This window comes from Narcine bancroftii, chromosome 5 (genome assembly GCF_036971445.1).
Source record: "Narcine bancroftii isolate sNarBan1 chromosome 5, sNarBan1.hap1, whole genome shotgun sequence".
NCBI classification, from domain to species: domain Eukaryota; kingdom Metazoa; phylum Chordata; class Chondrichthyes; order Torpediniformes; family Narcinidae; genus Narcine; species Narcine bancroftii.
This window is the reverse complement of record NC_091473.1, coordinates 110,716,324-110,739,491: the sequence shown is the minus strand read 5'-3', so window position 1 is coordinate 110,739,491 and position 23,168 is coordinate 110,716,324. Positions and strand designations below refer to the sequence as shown.

Below are 23,168 nucleotides of genomic sequence, written 5' to 3'. Positions count from 1 at the left end.
GGAAGCATTGCAAAATGCTGCAATTTCTTACATAATAACAGTGACTGCCAAAAACAAGCAAATTTGCTTGATGTGATAATAATAAAAAATATATATTTGCCATATTTGTTCTCATCACCCAGCTGCATCAGCAGAATCTTTGCAGATTAATATAACTTCCTTCTCCATCTACTGGTTGCCACAATGTTGGCAGAACGAGCCAAAGATGAGAGCCAGGAAACTACACTCCCTTAAACATCTGTCCGAGCCTTATTCATGGAGCTTCTGGCATATTCTCAGGTGTGTAATGGTATAAGTTCACCGCGTGGATTCAATTCTTAGTGTCAATCAGACTGACCTTTAAAGAGTTGGTGTATGTTTGATGATACCACATATTAATAGTTAATTGCCTGAACTTATTTTTAGTATAGAACCATAGAACAATTACAACACAGAAACAGGTCACCTTGGCCCCTCTAGTCTGTGCTGAACTATTTTTTTTTTCTAGTCCTACTGACCTGCACCCTGCCCATAGCAGGGTTCCCTCAAACTTTTCCCCTTTCACCCTTAACCCATGTCCTCTGGCTTGTATCTCACCAACCTCAGTGGAAAAAGCCTGTCTTACATTTACTCTATGTATCCCCCTCAATAATACCTCTATCAAATCACCCCCCCCCCCACCCCCAATTATTCTACACTCTAGGGAATAAAGTCCTAACTTGTTTAAACTTTCCCTGTATCCCAGTTCCTGAATTCCAGGCAACATTCTAGTAAATCTTCTTTGCATTATTTCCATCTTATTGATATCATTCTTGTAGTTCGGTGACCAAAACTGCACACATATTTGGCCTCATCAATGTCTTGTTTTATCATAACGTCCCAACTCTTGTACTCAATACTTTGATTTATGAAGCCCAATATGCCAAAAGCTTTTTACAACCCTATCCACCTGTGACACCATTTTCAGGGAATTATGTATCTGCATAATTCTGTTCTACTGCACTCCTCAGTGCCCTACCATTTACTATATATCTCCTTTCTTTGTTTGTCCTTCCAAAATGCAACACCTCACACTTGTCTGCATTAAACTCCATCTGCCATTTTCAGTCCATTTTACCAGCTGGTCCAATCCCTCTGCAAGCTTTGAAAATCTTCTTTGCTATCCACAACACCTCCAATCTTGGCATCGTCCACAAACTTGATGATCCAATTTACCACATTATCATCCAGATCATTGATATAAATGACAAACAACAATGGTTCCAGTAACGAAGGCCTCCAATCTGAGAGGCAATCATCCACCACTACTCTGTTTCTCCTGTCTAGCCATTGTCTAATCCACTTCACTACTTCCCCATGAATATCCAGTGTCTCAATCTTCCTGACTAACCTTGAAAAAGGCCTTACTAAAGTCCATGTAGATAACATCCACAGCCTTTCTTTTGTCAACTTTCCTGTTAATCTCCTTGAAAAACTCTAAAACATTGGTTAAACATGACCTACCACACACAAACCCATCCCTAATATGTCCCTGACTATCCAATAATTGTATATCCGATCTCTTAGAACAGCTTTCAGTACTTTACCTATAGAGCAGAGGTTCTCAAACTCTGCCCCTCCTCTCCACATACCATCTCAAGTTATCCCTTACTAATCACAGAGCACCAATGCCATTGGAGGCCACAGGCGCTCTGTGGTTAGTAATGGATTATTAAAGTGCTATGTAAGTGGAAAGAAAAAGGTTGAGAGCCACTGGTTTGGCTGCATACACCTGCACATTAATGTGGCAATTAGCTGCATTTCACACATGGTGCTGCATCACATATAAATGCTCCAGCTAAGCTGAAGGAAATTAATTGAAAAAGTACAATAAGATATCCACTCTCTGCCCTATTGATAAATCTTGTGGTTTAGTGTTGAATAGGAGTGCAAAAAAAAGAATAATATTTTAAAATTAAGTACTCTAAAAAATAATTTTCCATTGGAAATATGATTTTGGAATTCAAAATAATGGTCCCATAATCAATTTGCATATTTATAGACCTATTTAATTCACTGAATTAATCTGCGAGGTTTGTTACAGGGGTTTCAATAAAAAATGGGTAACTTCATCAGTCTTGACACAACCTTGGATAAATATGCAGGTGGTGTGGGAGTCGTGTGCCAACAGTAATCTGCAGTTGCTGTCAAAAGAAACCAAAGTCCAGCCTTGAAGTGAGATATAAATGTATGTTGTGTACTGCAAGTGCTCATGTTAAAGTAAGCACCAATCATCCCCCTCCAGACAAGAAGGCAGGACATCTGAGTAAAAACTTCTTCACAGCTGTCAACAGTGATACACTGAGACACTCACAGGAGTCAGTGAAACAAGATAGGTAATACTAGTTTAATCATATTTTTGACACCCCTCCCCCTTATCAAGTTACGTATCTGTTACTTTATTGGAGTTCAATTCCTATGCTAGCATTTTGAAAATTTCAATGAAATTTAACAAGAAAATCTAGAAATTTTACAATGAGCTGTTATCAGGAAACAAAACTGTGAAGTTGACGGATCCTTTTGAAAATCTAACTGGTCCATTAATGGCCTTGAGGGAAAGAAATATACTAAGTGCATCCACAGTGACTTATTTGTGACATGCATAATAATGTAGTTAATTTTTAACTATCCCCTAAACATCACAATAGCTCAAAAAAGGCTGCATTTGATTAGAGGGTAACCTGAACACCATTTGGTGTGAATGACTTTTTAAAAAAAAAGTATCCTGCTTATCATTGTGAGCGACAGGTTATTTGTCACTTACATGCACGTTGGATTAAATGGCAATGCCTTAACTTCCATCATTTTGTAATTTTGCCGAATGATTTCTGGGAAGAGAATGATGGGAAATGGTATCGAATACCTGCCAGCTAACCCCTGCAGTAAGCCTTAACCACTTCCCAGTGAATTAATAAACATATTATTCACCTCAACGTGAGTAAATGATAATGAGGCATGTATGGTTCAGTATTTCAACAGATTTCACCTTGAATTCAAAGAAAGACCATAAAGTAACAAGCAGTAAGGTGGACATGGGCAGCAGAATCTGAAAGGAATAATGGTAAAACCAACAAATGTCTCTTTAGCAACTTCACACCACACACAAATATTTCACTGAGTAGTGCAGCTCATTAGACCTGGTATATGGTCATGACCCAAAGTATTAATCTCTCCTTCCACAGATTCTGCTTGACCTGCTGAGTTTATCCAACAGCTTGTTTTTAGTTCATTTTTATTCAGTTTTTTTTATTTTTCAACTATTATTACTTTGAAAGAACCAGAGACAGAAGGTTGTAAAGCTCGTGTTCAAGGGGAAATGAGTGAAGGTGGGGGGGCCAGGGCTGGGGGGTGGTCAGGGGTGAGAGGGGATTTACTGGTTGTCTTGCGTTTTTGGAATTAACCCTGTTTAAATTTGGTAGGGTTGGAAGTCTCCAACCCAGATCGGGTTCAGTTCACAGCTTCACCCTTACTGGATACTGATTCAAAAGGGGGGGATATAGACACAATATCAAGACAGGCAGTTTTAACTATTACAACTTTCAGCGTTTAGCATTTTTACTTCTTGTGCAGACCGTTGATATGGATATTGATTTTTGCAGTTGCTATTCACAGCATTTGACTAATTCTTTACTTTTCCTATTACCATATTCTTTTGGCATTGTATACTGAAGCTTTTTGCCATATATAAACACTCTAGCACAAACCTTCCTTTTTCGACTTGTCATCTCCTGATTAAAAACTTCAAGCTTTGACTTTCTGGTCAGTATTGAAACAGGGGTCGCTGACCTCTGATATCAGACTTGTGGAGCCAGACAGAAGCTGGCTCTTCTGTCTACCACACCCATTCTGATCATTGTACCCAGTTGTTCCATTACCACTACTTGTTTCAGAGCTTTCTGTCAATTGATTCAAGTGCTCATCTGGATACTTGAATACCTGCCTCCACCACCCACTCAAACAAAGCCTATAGATCCCAACCATCCTCTGGGTAAAAAGATTGGATCGCCTCTAAACTCTTGAGCCCTCACCCTAAGCTACTGCTTTCTAGTTTTAATACCTCTGCCATACTGAAAAGGTTTCTCACTGCCTAGCATTATCTATGCCCTTCAATATTTTGTAAAACTTATCTGGTCCTCTCTCAGCACCCTAAGGAAATTAAATCTTTCTGTCCGGCTTCTCCCCATAATTGTAATGTTCCATCCTAATATTTTGGTCATTATTTTTTTCTGCAGCATAATCCTGACCTTTCTGTTATCCTGGGTGTTACTTGTGAGATGATGCTTGACATACTGAGTATTTTTAGCTTTCCTTTCACATTTTTATTTGTAGAATGTAGCCTTTTGTAGCAGACAGCACTCCTTCTTTATGGATTGTTTCGTGTGCCAAACCCAAGTGAAGATCAATGTGATAAATGGCCCAAAATCATTTGTACCTTCTTGCATTCCTTCATTCATAGCTTTAGCTTCAGGAAAGGCAGTGTTAATCTGATTTAATCTCCTTCGCCTTTATTACATGTTGTAAGGAAAGGTCCATTTCTTTCCCAGTCAAATGTCTTTTCATGACTTTTCCAGCAAATATCAGCAGATTTGCTTCCAAAAGACTAAATTTTGCAATTGCAGTAGATCATAAAATTCATCAAGATTCGGAAGTGCTCTGGCATGCAAAATATGTCTGAGAGTAAGCATTTTCTTTAAAATGGCTTAGTTATCTCCTTCATTATTAACACCAATGTTGATCTGTTTTGTTACAATTTCAGCTTTGACCACTGAAGTGTTTTTTTTGGCAGCAATGGTTTATGTTCTAGTAATCTACTTTGTACTTTGACTGAACGTAAACTTTTAAATGTTAGGTGATCAGAAATTACTTATTCTGTACCTATTCTATTCATTGGGGTTATTCTCTTTCTGCTTTGTTAACATTCTATTTGTGTCTCGGACAGTAAGAGTAGTTGGAGAAAGCTCAGGTCCTTCGCAAAGACAGGAAGAGTTCAGCAGCAAGTTACCTTGCCAGGAACAGGAGAAATCTTGTGTTCAGTCACCTATTATGCTGCACGATAGCAATATACATTTGTATTTTTAGTTTAATTAGTATTATCCTTCATAACATGTATAACAATCTGTGCATTTTATCCATGCAAAATGCTTTTTATCATTAATTTCTTCTGTTGCTTCAAGAATTTACCAAACAGCAAGGTCCAAATATAAATATGCTAGAAGAGAATCTTACCATTTAAAAAGCATGCAACAAACTAAAATAAATAGTTCAATGTGACCTCCTCCTGACAAGCAGGCACTTTCATTACATTTTCTCTTCATCAAAGAGGTTTATGGCTGAGAATAAAGCACTTTTCTTTTTTTCCCTTCTGGCTCCTTTAAATCGATAGCTTCTGGGTTTCATTGTGCAATGCCTTACAAACCTCCTTCAGCTCTGCTGAAGTGAACCAACCCACAAGCCCTCAAAATAGTACCGACTGCATCAAATTGGACAATTCCTTCTCCTATACTTGGCATTCTGTAACAATTCTGATTGAGATTGCTAGTATACTGTGAGCACTGTTTGTGTTTTAGAATTGACCTCAAATCTATTAAAGTATATTTTGACTCCTTTCACTGTGAGATTCCTAAGCAAAATGAGAATGGATAGCTTTAATTCTGTTCTTGATAAAGTCCACAGTGCAAAGTTCTCCATAATTAGCATCTGCTCCCAATGGACTGACAGTTTAATTGTAAAGGCCATAATTGTGATTCTTTATAGTAATGGTGATATTATTCTGATCAAATGCAAGCAGCCACCTGGGGTTGTAATTAAAATTAAAGGAAATATTACTTGGCATTAAATCTATACAGGGATACCTGATCTTGGAATAATTAATGGTGTTATTTGATATAATAAACAGAAAAAATAATGTTTGCCTCTTGTGTCGGGCATTGATACAAAAGTAAGTGCACAGGTGTGAGCATGGGTTTGGGACTTCCTGTTGCATCTATATAAAACTTTGGTTAGGCTGCATTTGGAGTATTGTGTGCAGGAAAGATTTTTTTTGTCTGTTCAAAACAAACTGTCCTCTTCCACGTGTTGACTGGGTAGTCTATAAAATGCCCCTAGATTTAACTACAATTACTGTACATTTCTGCATGTAAGTCAACCTTCAGATAAGTTTGCACCCCATTTTCAGCCTCGCTTTCATGGTTTTATCATATAATCAGGCTTATAGGAGGTCAACCCCTTTCTCCCCCCCCTCCCCCCCTCCCACATTTTCTTCCAGGAATTTGCCAGAGACTGGTGTCCAGGCCTCCCTGCAACAACCCAAATTTATTTACAACACCCCGAATCCCAAGTAAAAAAAAATCTGTAAATTTAGCAAGCAAGTAAAAATCAGTTTTTTTTTTAAATAAAAACCTTTGCTTCTGGCCAAGAAGATGCCAAATGGTGCTGGTCCCAAGTCTTTAGCATTGGCTGCAGCCTGAGTTGGTGATGGTAACTCCATTCCAAACATTGGTTGCCTCGCTGCCCGAGTATGCTTGGTGCAGGAATCACAGCTATGTGTTGGCTCCCAGGCAGGAGCAGGGGTTGCGGACTCTACAATTATAAAATGTCTGGATGGATAATGGGGGTGAGGGGAGGTGCTTCCAGGGTCATCTTATAAGTTGAATCTACGTCAAATGTTTTTAGGTGAATTTAAAGTCATTTTTGTATCTGGCTTATAAGTCGGCCCCTGTTTTTTCCACCCCCCCCCCCCCATGCTTTTTGAGGGTTTCAAGACTTGACTTGTATGCCAAAATATACAGTAACTCTGATTTATAACCAAAGAGATCTTTACTGAAGTCACCTCCTCCCAACCTTGTTTATCTCTTGGTAACATTTGGCACATACACCATCTAATTTTTTGTTTTTTTTAATAAAAATTCTACTGTTGCATCAAAAGTGCACGTGGGAAATAAAATCAATTTGGTTCAGATTTAATGAATCAGAAAGGCAAGGCTACTTTGTTCCAATGACTTCCTCCTTCCAAAGCAAGTTCAATCTTATTTCATGTTTCCTTTCCTCCATTTATAAAACAAGCTGCTCCATTGTTTCTGTAATTATCCACTTAAGTTTAAAATCTAACCCTAAAACAAATTGTGCAATGGTTACTTAAGGCTGGTGCTATATAAACATTAGCCAACATAACTAACCATATAACTGTTTACGGTGTGGAAACAGGCCATGTCGGCCCTTCAAGTCCACGCCGGTTCACTTGAACAACTCCACTAGCTTCCTCCTCCTGCTCTCCGCCCATAACCCTGCAACCCCTCACATCCATGTACACAACCAACCTTCTCTTAAATGACAGAAGGGACCCTGCCGCAAATATCATAATTTTAGATGACTCTAAAGCTGGCGTCTTTTCATAGTGAAGCAACTAACGATCCAGCCATACCATTCTTAGCAAACAGGCTGTTATCTACAACCATTTGGGGCAAGAAGAAATGGTGAAGAGCTTTATTATTCCCTTCCATGTTGTCACGCTGATGGGCTTTGGGCTGGTTTTGCCTCCATTCCTTATTGTTCCAGAGCAAATCTGAAGGTTTCTCCCAACAAATTTAATTACAAAATGTTTTTGCTGACTGCCACAGAAGCAAAATCTGAAACAACCAGAAGACACATTTAATAATAAAATTAGAGCTGCAAGATTGTGTACGTACCAAATGCTTCACTGGTTTGGGGAACACATTCATTAATGCCCAAATCATTGGTGAAAATTATTTGTATTGGCTGCTCACTTCCAGAGAGATGTTATTTGCATTCTCATGCTGGTCATCTTTACTTTTCGCTGCTGAGTTCTGGCATTGTGGATTTGATTGGTAGGGAACAGTAGAAAAGTGTCAAAGGATTGAACCAGAAAGAATAATTCTGATCATCAAGCCTTCTCTTTCCACAATCCATAAATTATATCCATTTGTTTAATCCCCAAAGGATTCTGAATAAGATCCACTGATTCCAAGAATAATTAAGCAGAATTCTAAAATAGTCATGACCCCATGATTTAACCTTGCCCTGGTGTGCCCACCCTCCACAAATTCCAAAAGCAGAAATCATGGAGTACTTGAATGCACTGTATCAGCTTGAAGTTAAGTTATGATAAGAGTTTAATGTTCCTCCCAAACAAATATTTATCCAGCTCCCTTGTACAGGAGCTGACTGCCTAAACCTCAGCTGTTTTCATTTGGAATTTGTTAGCCTGTGGATGAAAAAAAGTGTTTTAATCTATACTCTCCAATTACATATAGAATGTTTCTGCCACAAGATTAATGCCAAAATAGCTTGCTTTTACTTGTATCACATGCAATGGACAATATTGTTAAAGACTTAAATCAGGCCATTCCTTGGTCCTTTTTGTCTTGTAATTAGTTTAGTTCTATAAGCCCGGGAACTGTTTCAGGCCAATATTTATCCAGCAACTTTAGAAAGTTAATTGGCTAAACCTCAACTCTTTTCAAAACTGAGGGCCTTGACTTCAAAATAGTCTTTCTCCCAGAGGATGCAAAACACTCTCTTCTGAACCCACTTCAAAGCGCCAGTATCCATTAATAGGAGGGGGCCTGAGATGACATGAATATTTTAAATTTGGCCTCGTTTGTAATTTGCGCAAGGTTGGAATAACATGTTTTAATATATAAGCCTATGCCAGATGATTCCAGTGTTTGATAGAAGCTGTGCATTCACGATCTGGAAAATTTCAACACATGATCAGTAATCATTTGCAGGCTCTTGCATTCATAAGATTTAAGGTCTTTCTTTTGTCATTTGAGTGTTTTATGCAGCTCTGTTGTGGTTGCAAGTTGTTGCTTTCATAGGATGTTTGCTCTTGGGTTAACTAAACAGCAATCCTAATCAAAGGACCTCATTTCCTGAAGCTATTGCCTTTTTGGTCCTTCCTCAAAAGACACAGACACACACAGTCACGCAGCCTCCTTGAAAAGCAAAAGGCATTCGACGTTTTGGGTCAGAACCTTTCTTCAAGTGTGTTGAAATTCAGAAGACACATCAGTAATTGTGGGGGGGGAGGGGTCATTGGGGCGGAATGCAGACTAGCAGATAACAGGTGGATACAGGTCAGAGGATAGAAGAGGAAACAATTAAGAGGTGATGGCAAGAAGCTAGAGGGCTAAGAAAGATTGCTCTCTGATGGGAGAAGGAAGGGAATGGGCTGCGGAGATGGTGGAAGGGAATCAGAGGAAAAGAGAAATACTGGGGAAGGTGGGGGGGTTAAACAGAGGTTGAAGTTGATATTTATGCCATCTGGTTGGAGACTCCCAAAATAGGAAAACAAGGTGTTGTTCATTCAATGAAGGCATCAGCTTGTCAATGCATGCGACCATGGACAGACATATCAGTGTATTTACTTTCAGTGATGTTCTTTGGTGATACACTGCCAGCAGTTTTGCAATAGACCATAGTTGTGAGCACTGATGGGTCAGAGGAGAAACTGGTTCCAGTGCTCATGTACAGAGAATTCCAGGATCTGTGCCAAAAAGAATAGATAAGAATCTGCTGGATGAATAGTCAATGAGAATGGTAGACATTGTAGCACAATCTAATATTACCTTCCACCATAAAGTGTTAACCAATATCTGTGGCATTTATACCCAGCTGATCAGATAATTCCAAAGCACTGATTGATAATCATTCAAAGTGGATTGAATTGAAATAATTGGACCTATACACCAATACTTAATGCTCCATAGATGAATTGAAAGCTCTTTCTGCATGTTGTGGTTTACTTGAATAACTAATTTCTGACTATGGAGTCAAGTTTTCATCTATCCAATTTGTAAATTTATGAAATTTAATGGTGTCAAACATGTTCTGGGTCCTTCATATCTTCTAGTTTCAAAAAAAGGCATCAAAGATATCAATCAGAGTAGTTAAGGAAGCACCTTGGGAAACTAATTTTGCTGAGGGATTGAAATCTCAACAAGAAAAGCACAGAAAAAGACCCGTGTACTTGCTTCTACTACTGGCAGCTCATTACTATGTGCTCACCACGCTGTGTGAGGGAATTACTTTCCCTTTAGATCTCCTATTAAGCTTTCCACTTGTAGACTGCCATTTGCTGCTCAGCATCTGCTGCAATCACATTGCAGCCACTGTACTTGCAACAGCGCACTGTGCTTGGGTGAGCCTCACGAGGGCGCGTTAGTTGAATGAGTACTAGCAGGGAGCAGACGCCGTGCTATGGGCTCTCTCTCCGTCTGTCTTTGATCGTGTACAGTAAAGTTGCTTGGTTCACCTCATCTGCCAACTCGTCTAGTTATTCAGCATGTCATAACGAACATGCAGTCAGAAAGATGATTGGAAGGCATCAGGCTTGGGATGCTCCCAATCAGTCACTGTGAGTAACTAGAATCACGTTTTCGACAGTCTCCTTAATGATGGACAGATGTAGACTGCCCAATCCACTCGCATTTGAAGGAAATGTAGCAGAGAAATGGTGTAGTTTTTGAGCAAGAATACGACATATTTATTGCAGCAGCGCACAGCGACGGGCCTGCCCACCCCAGAGTGCACATTTTGTTAAATTTGGCAGGCCCAGAAGCCATTGAAAGGGAGAGGTCACTCATTTACGCAGATGAAGTGTGTGAAGGGGAACTTGTTACTAGCCCGCTGAGTCGAGAGAGGACCCCGAATGTTTAAAACAAAAATTCAGGGAAATGTGCAATCCATAGGGAAACGTGGTGATGGAAAGTCACAAGTTTAATAGTAGAGTCCAAAAGCATAACGAGTAAATCCATTCAGACATCAGCGATCTGAAAATCAGGGTGAAGACCTGTAACTTTGGAAGGTTTTGTGAGGGATAATTAAAGATAGGATGGTTTGTGGTATTTTTGACAACAGAATGTGGAAAGTCTTCTGTGCGACAGCGAGCTAACGCTAGCAAAGGCCATCTCTACCTGTCTAGCATATGAAATTACTGAGGAAAACAGCAAAAAGCTGTTCTCTCCACAACAGCAGGCCACCAGCATAAACGCAATCTGTGCAGGACCGGCGAGCAGACGGTGGCTGGAGACCAGGAGGAAGAGCCAGGCAGGCCAACCTGCACCCTTGTCCAGGGCAGGATGTGGCAACTGCAGAGGAGATCATGTACCGAGAAGAGAAATAGGCCCAGTGTTTGGCAGAACTTGTGGGAAAAGGAACCATTCCAGCAGATGCTGCAGATCCAGGCAGCAAACCAACACACGGACTAGACCTAGAAGGGCTATGGACCAGTTGGAGCTGGAACAGCAGGGAGATAGCCCCTATGTCGATGGGCTAACCCACAGATAGCAGGCAACCCAGCAGAACCTAGTATCAGAGGAGACAGCGAGGCATTAGTATCCGAGAAAGTCAATGGCAAGGCAGCGGAGATGAAGGTCGACACAGGAGTGAACTGCCACTTCATGTCACTAAAGACATTCAACCAGATGGAAAAGAAGTGGAACAGGTCAAAACATACATCAGGTCAATGAGTCTGGTGGGATACGGAGGCAGCAGAATTCAAGCCAACGGCATAGTGCGGTTATGGTGCTATATACAGGGACTGTTACACATATTAATGATCTTCATAGTTCATGAGGATGTCCTGCCTCTGCTAGGCCTGAGCGCATGCATAGAGATGGGGCTAGTTTCGTTCGGCAGAGAGGTATACCAGATACGCCCCTCTGAAGAAGACCTATCACAGAGAATTTTTTCCCAATACAGCGACCTTTTCACAGTTGAGGTGGGGAAGCTAACAGTGACATACTCCATGTGATTTGACCCAGAGATAAGACCCGTAGTTTATCTGGCACACTGCATACCAGTGGCGATGAAGGACAAGGTTGAGGCCGAGCTGGACAGAATGCAGGATTTGGGTGTAATTGCTCCATGGTGGCCACCAAGAGGAAAGACTAACAGGAGATCCAGATCTGCATCAACCCGTGAGACCTCCACGCAGCCCTAAAGAGACCGCGCCAGCCATGCGCATTGCAGAAGTTGTTGCAGCAGAGATGGGCAGTGCAACGGTATTCTCAATCCTACATGTGAAAAACGTACTCTGGCAAGCCTCACTTGACTGTAACTTATTGGTACTGACCATGTTCACCACTGAGTTTGGTCGGTACAGGTTCCTGCAGATGCCATTTGGAATCAATTTGGCCAGTGAAGTATTCCAAAGATCCATGGAGCAAATTTTCACTGGGTACCCCTGTGCCATCATAATCAATGATAGAATAGTAGGCAGTAAGACTCAAGAAACATAATGCAAACTTTAAGAAGGTACTCAACCAAGCATGGAAGGTATACTTGAGGCTCAACTCCTAGAAGTGCAGGTTCTGCCTAAACCAAGTCAGCTATGTAGGCCACATGTTCACCAGAAAAGGCCTGAAGGTGGTCCCCTCCAAAACGAGGGCCATTAGCAAAATACTGGTGCCAATGGATGTGCTAGCTCTGAAAAGATTCCTTGGCATGATAAATTACCTGGGCAAATTTATTCCTAACTCGAGCAAGTTGACAGCCCCAATGAGGCTGGTGATGCACAGAGACGTAGAGTGGACCTGGCACGAACAACAGCAAAATGCTTTCAATGCTTTAAAGAGATACGTCATGCCCTCCAGCCCACTCCTACAATGTATGAAGACCAGTGATGCTGACCTGCGATGCCTTGCTGTATGGCCTAGGTGTAGCATGCCTGCAAGGTGGAAAACCAATGGCATACGCTTCAAGGTCACTCACTGACACGGAAATCAGATACGCACAAATTGAAAAAGAACTATGAGCAGTTGTTTTTGCCTGCTCTAAGTTCAAGGACTACGTCTATGGTAGGCCAATGACTATAGAAACCAACCACCTACCCTTGCTGAAGAAATCAATACATGTAGCGCCAGTGAGGCTACAGTAGATGATGCTCAGACTCTGGAAGTACAACATCACTCTAGTGCACGTGCGGGAAGGTGATGCACTTAGCTGATGGGTATCGCGTGCTCCCAGAAAATGCACGGTCCAGCAGGTCAAAGAAGACAGTTTTGATGTTATGACGGTCACCCACGTATCCTCTGCCTGGCTGGAGGAACTAAGAAAACACACGGTGGAAATCGGTACTTTAAACATGCTAGGCACCTTCATCAAGGGCGGCTGGACGAACAAGCAGTGCAGTCTGCTACCAGCAATACAACCCTACTTTCCCTTCCACGACAAGCCTCTCATTGACGAGGGGGTTGTGATCCTGAGCTCACTGCAGAATACATATATTGAAATCCTGCATGGAGGACACCTGGGTGACAAAATGCAGGGTGAGGGTCATTGCTTTCTGGCCAGGCAAAATAGAAAGCATAGACCAAGTGGTACAGCTCAGTGTGCAACAACTCTAAGCCACACCAGCAAAAAGAGCCACTGCAGCTGCACCCTTTACCTGACCTACTGTGGCAATGGACATTTTTGAAAGGTGGGAACAGCAATACTTGGTACTAATTGGTTCAAGATAGACATACGATGCGACCTCTTGTGTCGACCTTCATCTCTGCTGCCTTGGTCATAACCAAGTTGAACAACAGTTCTTGGTGTATGGAGTGCCTCAAATCTGCTATCAATGGCAGGCAGTTCACCAGCGAGAGATTCAGAGAATTTGCAACAGCAAAGGACTGTACCCACTTCACCAGCAGCCAGAATAGCCACAGTTAAATGGGTTGGCTGAGAGAACTGTAAGAAGTGCAAAACAGCTCATGGAAAAGTCTCACATGGAAAAGACCTACTCAATTTAAGGAATGTCTCTCGCAACACCAGATTGGGCTTTCTGGCACAATGGTTAATGTCAAGACACACCAGGGTTGACTACCAAAGGGAAGGAGACTTCTGGAGCATCAATCAAGAAGTCAAAGCGCAGCTGCTGAACAGAAGGCTGATGCAAAAGAAATGATATGACAGAACAAGTCGACTGCTTGAGCCATTGGCAGAAGGGCAGATCCTAAGAATGCAGACTCCACAGGGCCATGACTGCATTGGCACAGTTGAAAGGAGCTGCCAGGGACCCAGGTCATACCTGGTGCATTCAGAAGGAAGGGTATACAGAAGACGGCACATCCTGACAGTAAGGGAGCCATCCCCATCTCAAACCCACCCAGATGAGTCGGTGTTCCTGGACTTCGAATGTGAGCCTGAAATTGGCAGGGGTCCTTCAGCAACCACTAATGAGACAATGGACAGTACCCCTGAGATGATGGACAATACACATCTGCAGGATGAGGCATCCCAAACCTCCTCATCCAGAGAGGGTTGTTACAAGTGTTATACAATAGGTTAATAAAATAAATCTTAAAAGGGGTAACAAAGACCATCCTGAGTGGTAATAACTTAAGCTAAAGCACCAGAGCCTGATGAAGATAATAAATGTTTAATTTTGTGCATGGCATGGGAAATTGCCTGATACCCAGTGAACTTGGAGAAGTGAAAAGTAATTGATAGGGCAGTGAAACAAAGAACTTTCCTGAACAAAAGGAAGTATATGTATGGTTAGAATTGGAAAGGGGTTAAGTTGATAATAAGTTAAATATTGATCTTATTATTATGTATTATGAAAATAAAACAATTTTTGTTTAAGTAGTGATTGTTTTGAATTTTGTTTCTGCTGGTTTTTTGAGTCCTTTGGGCTCTTAACACAAGACACATGTTGGGTGCATCTGTAAACCCAACCCAAAATACCAGTACTGAACGAGATTGGATGTTACCTACTTAATGTTTAAAATGTTAAAATTGACTCATACTGGTATTTGGGGGCTTGCTCAAGAAAGCCGCCCCTGCTGCAATCACATTGCAGCCACTGTACACGCAACTGTGCAATCACATTGCAGCCACTGTACACGGAACTGTGCAATCACATTGCAGCCACTGTACACGCAACTGTGCAATCACATTGCAGCCACTGTACATGCAACAGTGCACTGCATATGCACGAGCTCCATGGGGTGTGTTAGTTGAATTGAGTACTGGCAGGGAGCAGATGCCATGCTCTCTCTCCCTCTCTCTCTTTGTGTATAGAAAAATTGCTTAGTTCACCTCCTCTGCCGACTCGTCTAGTTATTCAGCACACGATATCGAACACCACTCTCTCCTTAAACCTATGCCCTCTAGTTTTAGATATTCCTATCTGGGGAAAAGACTGTGACAGCCTATTGTATCTATCCCCTAATGATTTTATAAACCAATAAAAGGTGACCTCTCAGCCTTCTTCACTGCAGGCAAAACCATTCCAGCTCATCCAGTGAAAAAACAATTCGTTGAAGGAACTCAGTGGGTCAAAGCACTGATTTGAAATTCTGGCAATTGTTTTTCACCCACTGATGTTGTTTGACCTGCTGAATTCCTCCAGCAGATTGATTTATTTTTCTCTTGCTCCAGATTCTTGCATCTGCAGTCTTTTGGTTTCCTGGCTGATCCAGTCTCTCTGCAACTCAAGCCCTCCAGTCAGATAATAACCTTGTGAATCTTTTACTGCACTCTCTAGCTTAATCATCTTTCTAGCATGGAGACCAGAACTGCACATAATACTCCACAGGCAGTCCAACAAACACTTTGTATAACAGTAGCAGTCTCCTGGTCAAACACAATCCACTGGAAAACTCAGCAAGTGGGAGAGAAAAAATGATCAAAGCTGCAGCCTGGCACACTTCATTGAAATATTTCTTGATCTGCTGAATTTCTCCAGCAGATTGTGTTTAGCAATAGTGTTGAAGTTCACCCTTAGAAAACAGACAACAACATGTTTCCTTTGGTAAGGCAATGCCTTTACTACTTTTGTTTGACATGAATGGTGAGATTTAAACACGGAGTATATCACTATACAAGGTGTTCTCGAGCACCCACTCAAAGCATGCTTACACATCCCGAGGTTTTTGTACCATTCTTAGCAATTAAATACATTAGTCAGTAGCAACAAAGTTCAGCTGTGCCATGTGGACTTGTGAGCTTCTTCCATCTGATGAGCAGTTTTGGTTCCATTTTGTAGTCCAACATTTTTAACCTATTTAAGCATTCTCCTTATAAGGAGTTGATTTTTTGTTTACTTTGTTTAAAGACTTTCTGCAGTTGATATAAATCATTCTCATCTATTTGTTCTTGTCACATCAATAATTCTCTTCAAATTATTCTTCATACAGTTTTGTAAAGGCATTTTATCAATCCACATTATCATTCCCCCTTTTATCATTAAATGATAACTATAAACCCCTTACATCAGAGAAAAGTTTAGAGGGGCAACAAGCAGAAAAGCAAAAACAGGACTACGATGATGAGTAAAAAGATAGTTCCATAGTAAACAATGTTTCCCCAAATATTTCCTAGCCATCTGAAGGGCCACCATCCCGTTGGGTAATATGTTGATGATCTTAATAAAGGCCTGATGTAGTTTGTACTCAGTAATGTTGTGGAAGTGGTCCTTTACATTAGTAACACAATTGTCTCCTACTATGGTACATATGCACCTTCTCCTTGTTGCGCAAGTAGGTAATTAAGGACATACCTGTTCCACTGGGCATATAAGCGGAGCTCGAAAAGCTCTTCATTAATGTCATCTAGTGTGCTAGATGTTTCGTTGCTGAGGAGAGCTAAACCGCATACGAGGTAATCACTATTTCTGGCGGAGATGATACCGGCAGATCCACCATGGGTTATTGTACTCAGAATTCCGTAATCAATTGGTGACCCCCAAGGTATTGGAATCTTTCCAGTCTTCGCAAAACTCTTGTCTCACAGATCTCGCAACTATACATTGCTAGACTAAAGAATTAGTAGGGCATGGTACTGTGAGGGTCCAATCATTCCGATGACGAAATAAGTAGGCAATCATCTTGTGGCTGTGGTAGAAATACCATTAAAGAGAAACACAACCTTCCTTAGCACAGGATGAGGAGTGGGGTATGGTTGATTATACTGGAAATGGAAGGAAGTCCACCAAGGTGAGGCGAAGGTTCAATTCCCCTGAAGAAATGAGTGCCATTGCTAAGGCTGCAAACAATCTGCAATCCCATGGAAAGAGACAAACTGGTCCAATATGCGCAGCGACAGCAGAACAAATCTTTGTGTGTGCTGCACTGATGTTGTTGGCAATTGTGCTTGACAGAGGAGTTGTTCCGTGTGATGTCAACGGTCACACAGGCCCAACCAATGCCATTGTGGCAAAAGGGATAGCTAGTGCTCTTGTATTGAAATTGACACTTAGGATCCTTCTTTAATGTATGCCCAATTCCTGAATAGTTGGCAACTCTGAAAGAGGTCACTTGATAACCTAGTTAGCAAGAGTTATTTTAAGATTCATCTCCCCAAGGTCTTAGGGACCAACAATGTCCCCTTCCATCGAGAAGGTTCTTTTACCCCTCGGCAGCTTCTATCTGAACTCTCCTCAACTTCTAGGAAGTGTTTATCAGTAGGGGTTTCTGTAAACAATAACCTTACTGATCTAGCTACTGTACCATACAGTACGATTACCAGATAAAAGATTATGCATTTGGGAAAAATAAGTTGTGCTGTGGAGCACAAGTCCATGATACCATCCAGACATGTTAGTCCATTGCAGATAAATGTTCACCTCATTACATGGGTGGTGTGGCACTGCTCCAGCAATCCTATTGAATCCACCTCAGAGTTCCTTCCACCTTCCCTGCCGTCGATATGAAGAGCAGGACCTGGAAGGGTCCATTCCATCAATTTCCCAACTTCTTATGGACCCAATTTCTTATCAGCAAGTAATCTCCGGGTTGTAATGGATATTTCTCTATTCCTTCAGGCAGTGGTTTTGTAACAGCCCTCTCTGGATGAGGAGGTTTGGGATGCCTCATCCTGCAGATGTGTTCTCCATCATCTCAGGGGTACTGTCCATTGTCTCATTAGTGGTTGCTGAAGGACCCCTGCCAATCTCAGGCTCACCTGCAAATGTAATGCTGACAATATGTTGTTTAGTTGCTGGACACAAGTTAAAATTACAACATTGAGGGCATGTAAGTCTAGAGTTCCCTTGCACGATTTGCTAGCACCCCAAGGAGTGTGCAATGGTTTTCCATAAATAATTTCAGTTGGGGACAGCTTAGTCACGCTATGTGGATTTACTCTCTCTCTCTATCATACCAGAGTCTGTGGATGATGTACACAATGAAACTGCTGTTTGATTTTAAAATACTGACAAAGTTCCTTGTTTATTGTAGCCATAAAATGTGAGCCATTGTCTGAACTGGTCACCGTTGGTAGTCCAAACCTCAGAATTACTTCCTTTAAGTGTTACCGTAGTTTCAGCTGTATTCTTTCTTTGGCTTGGCTTCGCGGACGAAGATTTATGGAGGGGGTAAAAGTCCACGTCAGCTGCAGGCTCGTTTGTGGCTGACAAGTCCGATGCGGGACAGGCAGATACGGTTGCAGCGGCTGCAGGGGAAAATTGGTTGGTTGGGGTTGGGTGTTGGGTTTTTCCTCCTTTGCCTTTTGTCAGTGAGGTGGGCTCTGCGGTCTTCTTCAAAGGAGGTTGCTGCCCGCCAAACTGTGAGGCACCAAGATGCACGGTTTGAGGCGATATCAGCCCACTGGCGGTGGTCAATGTGGCAGGCACCAAGAGATTTCTTTAGGCAGTCCTTGTACCTTTTCTTTGGTGCACCTCTGTCACGGTGGCCAATGGAGAGCTCGCCATATAGCACGATCTTGGGAAGGCGATGGTCCTCCATTCTGGAGACGTGACCCACCCAGCGCAGCTGGATCTTCAGCAGCGTGGACTCGATGCTGTCGACCTCTGCCATCTCGAGTACTTCGACGTTAGGGATGAAAGCGCTCCAATGGATGTTGAGGATGGAGCGGAGACAACGCTGGTGGAAGCGTTCTAGGAGCCGTATTAGTAGTAGGTAAAAACTCGCTCCATCTACTAAACAACTCTAATACTACTAAGCAACATTTATAGCAATGGGCCCGCAGCATTCCAATAAAATCTATCTATGCATTCAAACAGTCATGATGGCATTGATGTAGTCCCAGCAGGTATTCAAATAGACTTGCCCAGATTGGTCTTTTGACAAATTTTGCACTCAGAGGCTTGTCGTAATGCCTCTTGATGAATATTAGGATGCCACCATGTTTCTTTTGTCATCCATACCATTTCCTCCTTTCCTGCATGGGTAAGCGAGTGTAAGCATGTTAAAAGCATCAGTAAGAATGCATCAGATACACAAACTTGACTGAGAGGGATGAGTCAAAGCCCCATGGTGTGGTCCAGGGTGCAGCCTTCTTGTATCCATAGTTGTTGATCAGCGACAGAGGTGTCCCTCTGTAATTGTTTAACCTCTTCCATGTCTGGCATGACTGTTCTACAAGTTAGGACCCTTTCTCCTGGGGATATCAGGTTTATGGAGTAGCGAGCAGCTTCTTTAGTTGTTTAATCAGTAAAATGCATTTCCACTGGAGACTTGATTGTCTCCCTTGGTGTGAGCCTTACATTTAATTACAACCAAATTCTTAAGTAATTGGAGGACTTTTAAATGTTCCTTACACATGGGGCATTTTTGATGGGTGTGCCAGCAGAAGTCAGAAAGCCACGGTGCTGCCATAGTGCCCCAAAGTCGTGGGCAACTCCGAATGCATAGTGGGAATCCATGTAGATATTTACTCTTTTTCCCTTCGTCCAAGAGACAGGCATGGGTAAGCGCAGACCACTCCACCTGTTGTGTGGATAGGAGGTGCTAGAAACATTCCTCTTCCAGTATGATGTTGGCATCATTGACTATGGAGTAACCAGATGCTCATTGTCCTGTGTTGGGCAGAACCATTGAGGAACCATCCACAAACCAAGTAGCTTGAGTGGTTTGTAGTGGAATATCTGAAAGTTCCTCCCTGACGGTGGTCAAGAGGTCATTGGCTAGCTCGCAGTCATATGGAGGCATACTGCATTCCTTCAGTGGTGGGGTGAGAAAATCTGGCCATTAATGGTGGAAAATGCTGGAAGGATAAATTGGGATTACTTAAAAGGGACAATTGATAGCATCCCAACCTGGCAGGAGTAAGAAATTTTATTGGTCCTGCATTTATTAGTGCTTCAGGTTGATGCATAATGATGTTGGCAGGTGCACAGACAGTAGCATGGATGCCGGGTAAGATTTACATACATAGTGGATATCCTTTGGCCATTTCATTAAGATATATAGAAAAGTACGCCACTGGTCTTTGAACATCCCCATGGTGCTGTGTCAGTATGGCAGACATACAACTGAAATGGTCTATCAAACAGTAGTCATCCTATTCTTTTTTTCTTCTTTGGCTTGGCTTCGCGGACGAAGATTTATGGAGGGGGTAAAAAGTCCACGTCAGCTGCAGGCTCGTTTGTGGCTGACCAGTCCGATGCGGGACAGGCAGACACGATTGCAGCGGTTGCAAGGGAAAATTGGTTGGTTGGGGTTGGGTGTTGGGTTTTTCCTCCTTTGCCTTTTGTCGGTGAGGTGGGCTCTGCGGTCTTCTTCAAAGGAGGCTGCTGCCCGCCAAACTGTGAGGCGCCAAGATGCACGGTTTGAGGCGTTATCAGCCCACTGGCGGTGGTCAATGTGGCAGGCACCAAGAGATTTCTTTAGGCAGTCCTTGTACCTTTTCTTTGGTAGGTTGTTAATTGAGTGTGAAGTGTCGAGGAGACTCTTCCAAGGCTAGGGAAGACATGTGCTTGGTAAATATGTTCAGAATCCATTGTCGGCAAAAGTTAATCAGTCCCAGAAAGGCAAGCATTTGTTTCAGAGTTTGAAGCTTCTGGTGATTAACAATGGGGCCAAGTCTTAAAGGATTCAATTGTCTTTCCATGGGACTGAGCATCATACCCAAGAACTTTAGTCTTTTGGCCTTGCACCACCTTTCGTTTTTATTGAAGTGCAAGGCCTCCAATAAAATTTCAGAATCTTGAGCATTTTTGTTGGTGCTGGTACTGGCCAAAACCAGGTCATCTACATACTGAATTACTGTGGTGCTTTTTGGCAGCTGTAAAGTCTTCAATTGTTTAGCCAATACCTGGGAGAAGATGGTGGGTGAATGGAGAAAACCTTGGGATAGGTGCATCCAGGTATACTGATGTCCTTCATAAGTGAAGGCAAATAAGTACCGACAATCAGTGTGAAATAGGACTGCAAAGAAGGCGTGCTATAAATCCACCACTGCAAAAACCGGGGCTATCACTAGGATTTGATATAAAATAGTGACTGGGTTTGGCACGCATAGGTGTCACTATTTTATTAATTGTCTGCAGGTCTTGCATCAATTGCCATTCAGATCATCCTGGTTTGGAAACTGGGAATCTAGGTGTATTGCAAAGTGAGTGACCGGGCACTAATATTCTTTGATGGAGTAAAGACCTAATAAGGACTTAGATTCCTTGTACAGCTTCTGGCTTTAATGGTTACAGGGATATTGTTGGCAAATGAACATCAGATTGCCATGTGATAATAACCAATAAACCTTGTATGGTGATACCTGATTCGATCTTCCTCCTTTGATTTTCGAGATTGTGGTTCATTGTGCTGAATAGTTCCCTGTATGGTTAAGCAGTCTTTCCAATAACGACCTTTAGGGCAAGTGTTGGATAATTAACACATCCATTTTCACTTCTTCTGTAGAATGATTGTCAAATGGCCTAATTCCTTTGAGTTTAAGCCTTCATTGACTGATGTCATAACATGTGGAGCTGTCATGAAGCTCCCTGTGGCCATAACCCCCCCACCCCCATGTAATTTTGCAATTACTGCTGTGCTGGGATATCTGGTACCATGCCCATCATGTTCACTTGGGTGGACTTACCCAAATGTTGCTCAGAGAAATAGCTCATTTCAGCATTGCAGCCAGTAGCGTCATAGAAGAGTCACATGAGGGTTTGGCATGACGCCAAAAAAAGGGGAGGGCGGGAGGTCAATTTCCACCATTGAAGAGTGGGACTCAGTGAAGACTCGGTGGGTCGGTAGGTGGATACCATTTTCAGAGCAAGTGATGTCCAGTTCGAGGCCCATCAACAGGTCTCTTCCTGCTGGTGAGGCATGACAGAAAAAGCCACAGTGTGGCATTGTTGGCAAAATTCACCATGAGGGGCTGGGTTTGATAGTAAATTCTAGTCTTTCCATTGAACCCTGATAGGTCTCCCCATCAAATGTGAGGATATCCAGATATTTCACGAGCTCCTGTTGAGGATGAGGCCCCTATATCAATCAAAAATGGAACTCTGGTACCCTCCAGCAGCACCTCAACCATAGGTTCTTCACTTGGACATGCTATCAGGAGAAAGGGCCTCTGAACAGGGGTCTCCTTGTGTTACTGGCGGAAGGGATCATTAGTGGTGTAGGGGGTTTGGCAGGAGGCATTCCAATCATCAGCTCTTTGTCTTTGGCTGGGATAATTTCTCATCCAGTGTCCATTTGTAATATGCCCCTATACTTCCTTTTGAATCATTCCTTCTGTTATCTACCCCATTATTGCATCATGGCCTGGGTTGTGAACCTCCTTATCCCCTCACTATTCTTTCACCTTGTGATTGTATTGCAAGATTTTGGTAATTTCCTGCTTCCCCATATTCATTGGTGAAATATTCATTTTTCACCTGTGCCCCTGTGACATTTGGTACCTCCATTTCCATCATTCCAAAATGTCCCTACTGCCTATCTCATCTGGGTAACATCATTGTCTGAGCAATTTAAGTTGGTTTTAATCATGATCTGAATTTTAATATGGAGACAACTCATCAGTATAGTATTAAAAGCTGTTGATGTTTTCCCAGCATTAAAAACAGGATACCCAGCTTGCCTCTTTAGCCTGTCCATTATGTGCTGCTATTATCTTACAAGCATCTCAAGTTTGATGGTTCATTGTCATTTTCCATTTAGTCTATTCTGCTGGTGTTAGTAAAGATGTGGTTAGGGTCCATATGTATTCCATGGTAAATCGCACATAATCCATAAATCCCTGAGTGCTCATGGTCTTATCTGGGGCTTTGTCACGGATCATACACAATTCTTGGGTTTTCCATACAGAGTATATTTCCATACAACGCTGGTGGAAGCGTTCTAGGAGCCGTAGGTGGTGCCAGTGTTGTCTCCGCTCCATCCTCAACATCCATTGGAGCGCTCACACCCCTAACGTCGAGGTACTCGAGATGGCAGAGGTCGACAGCA

At 42.2% G+C, this 23,168-nt stretch overlaps 1 long non-coding RNA gene across 1 annotated transcript in view; it reads left to right on the top strand.

Moving 5' to 3' along the window:
- The first annotated feature begins 200 nt into the window (after nt 1-200).
- The window catches only part of LOC138762778 (uncharacterized), a 63,560-nt gene continuing 40,592 nt past the window's right edge, over nt 201-23,168 (top strand). Inside the window, exon 1 of the long non-coding RNA XR_011357135.1 lies at nt 201-279. This is a non-coding gene — a long non-coding RNA (uncharacterized lncRNA). The remainder of the gene's footprint in view (nt 280-23,168) is intronic.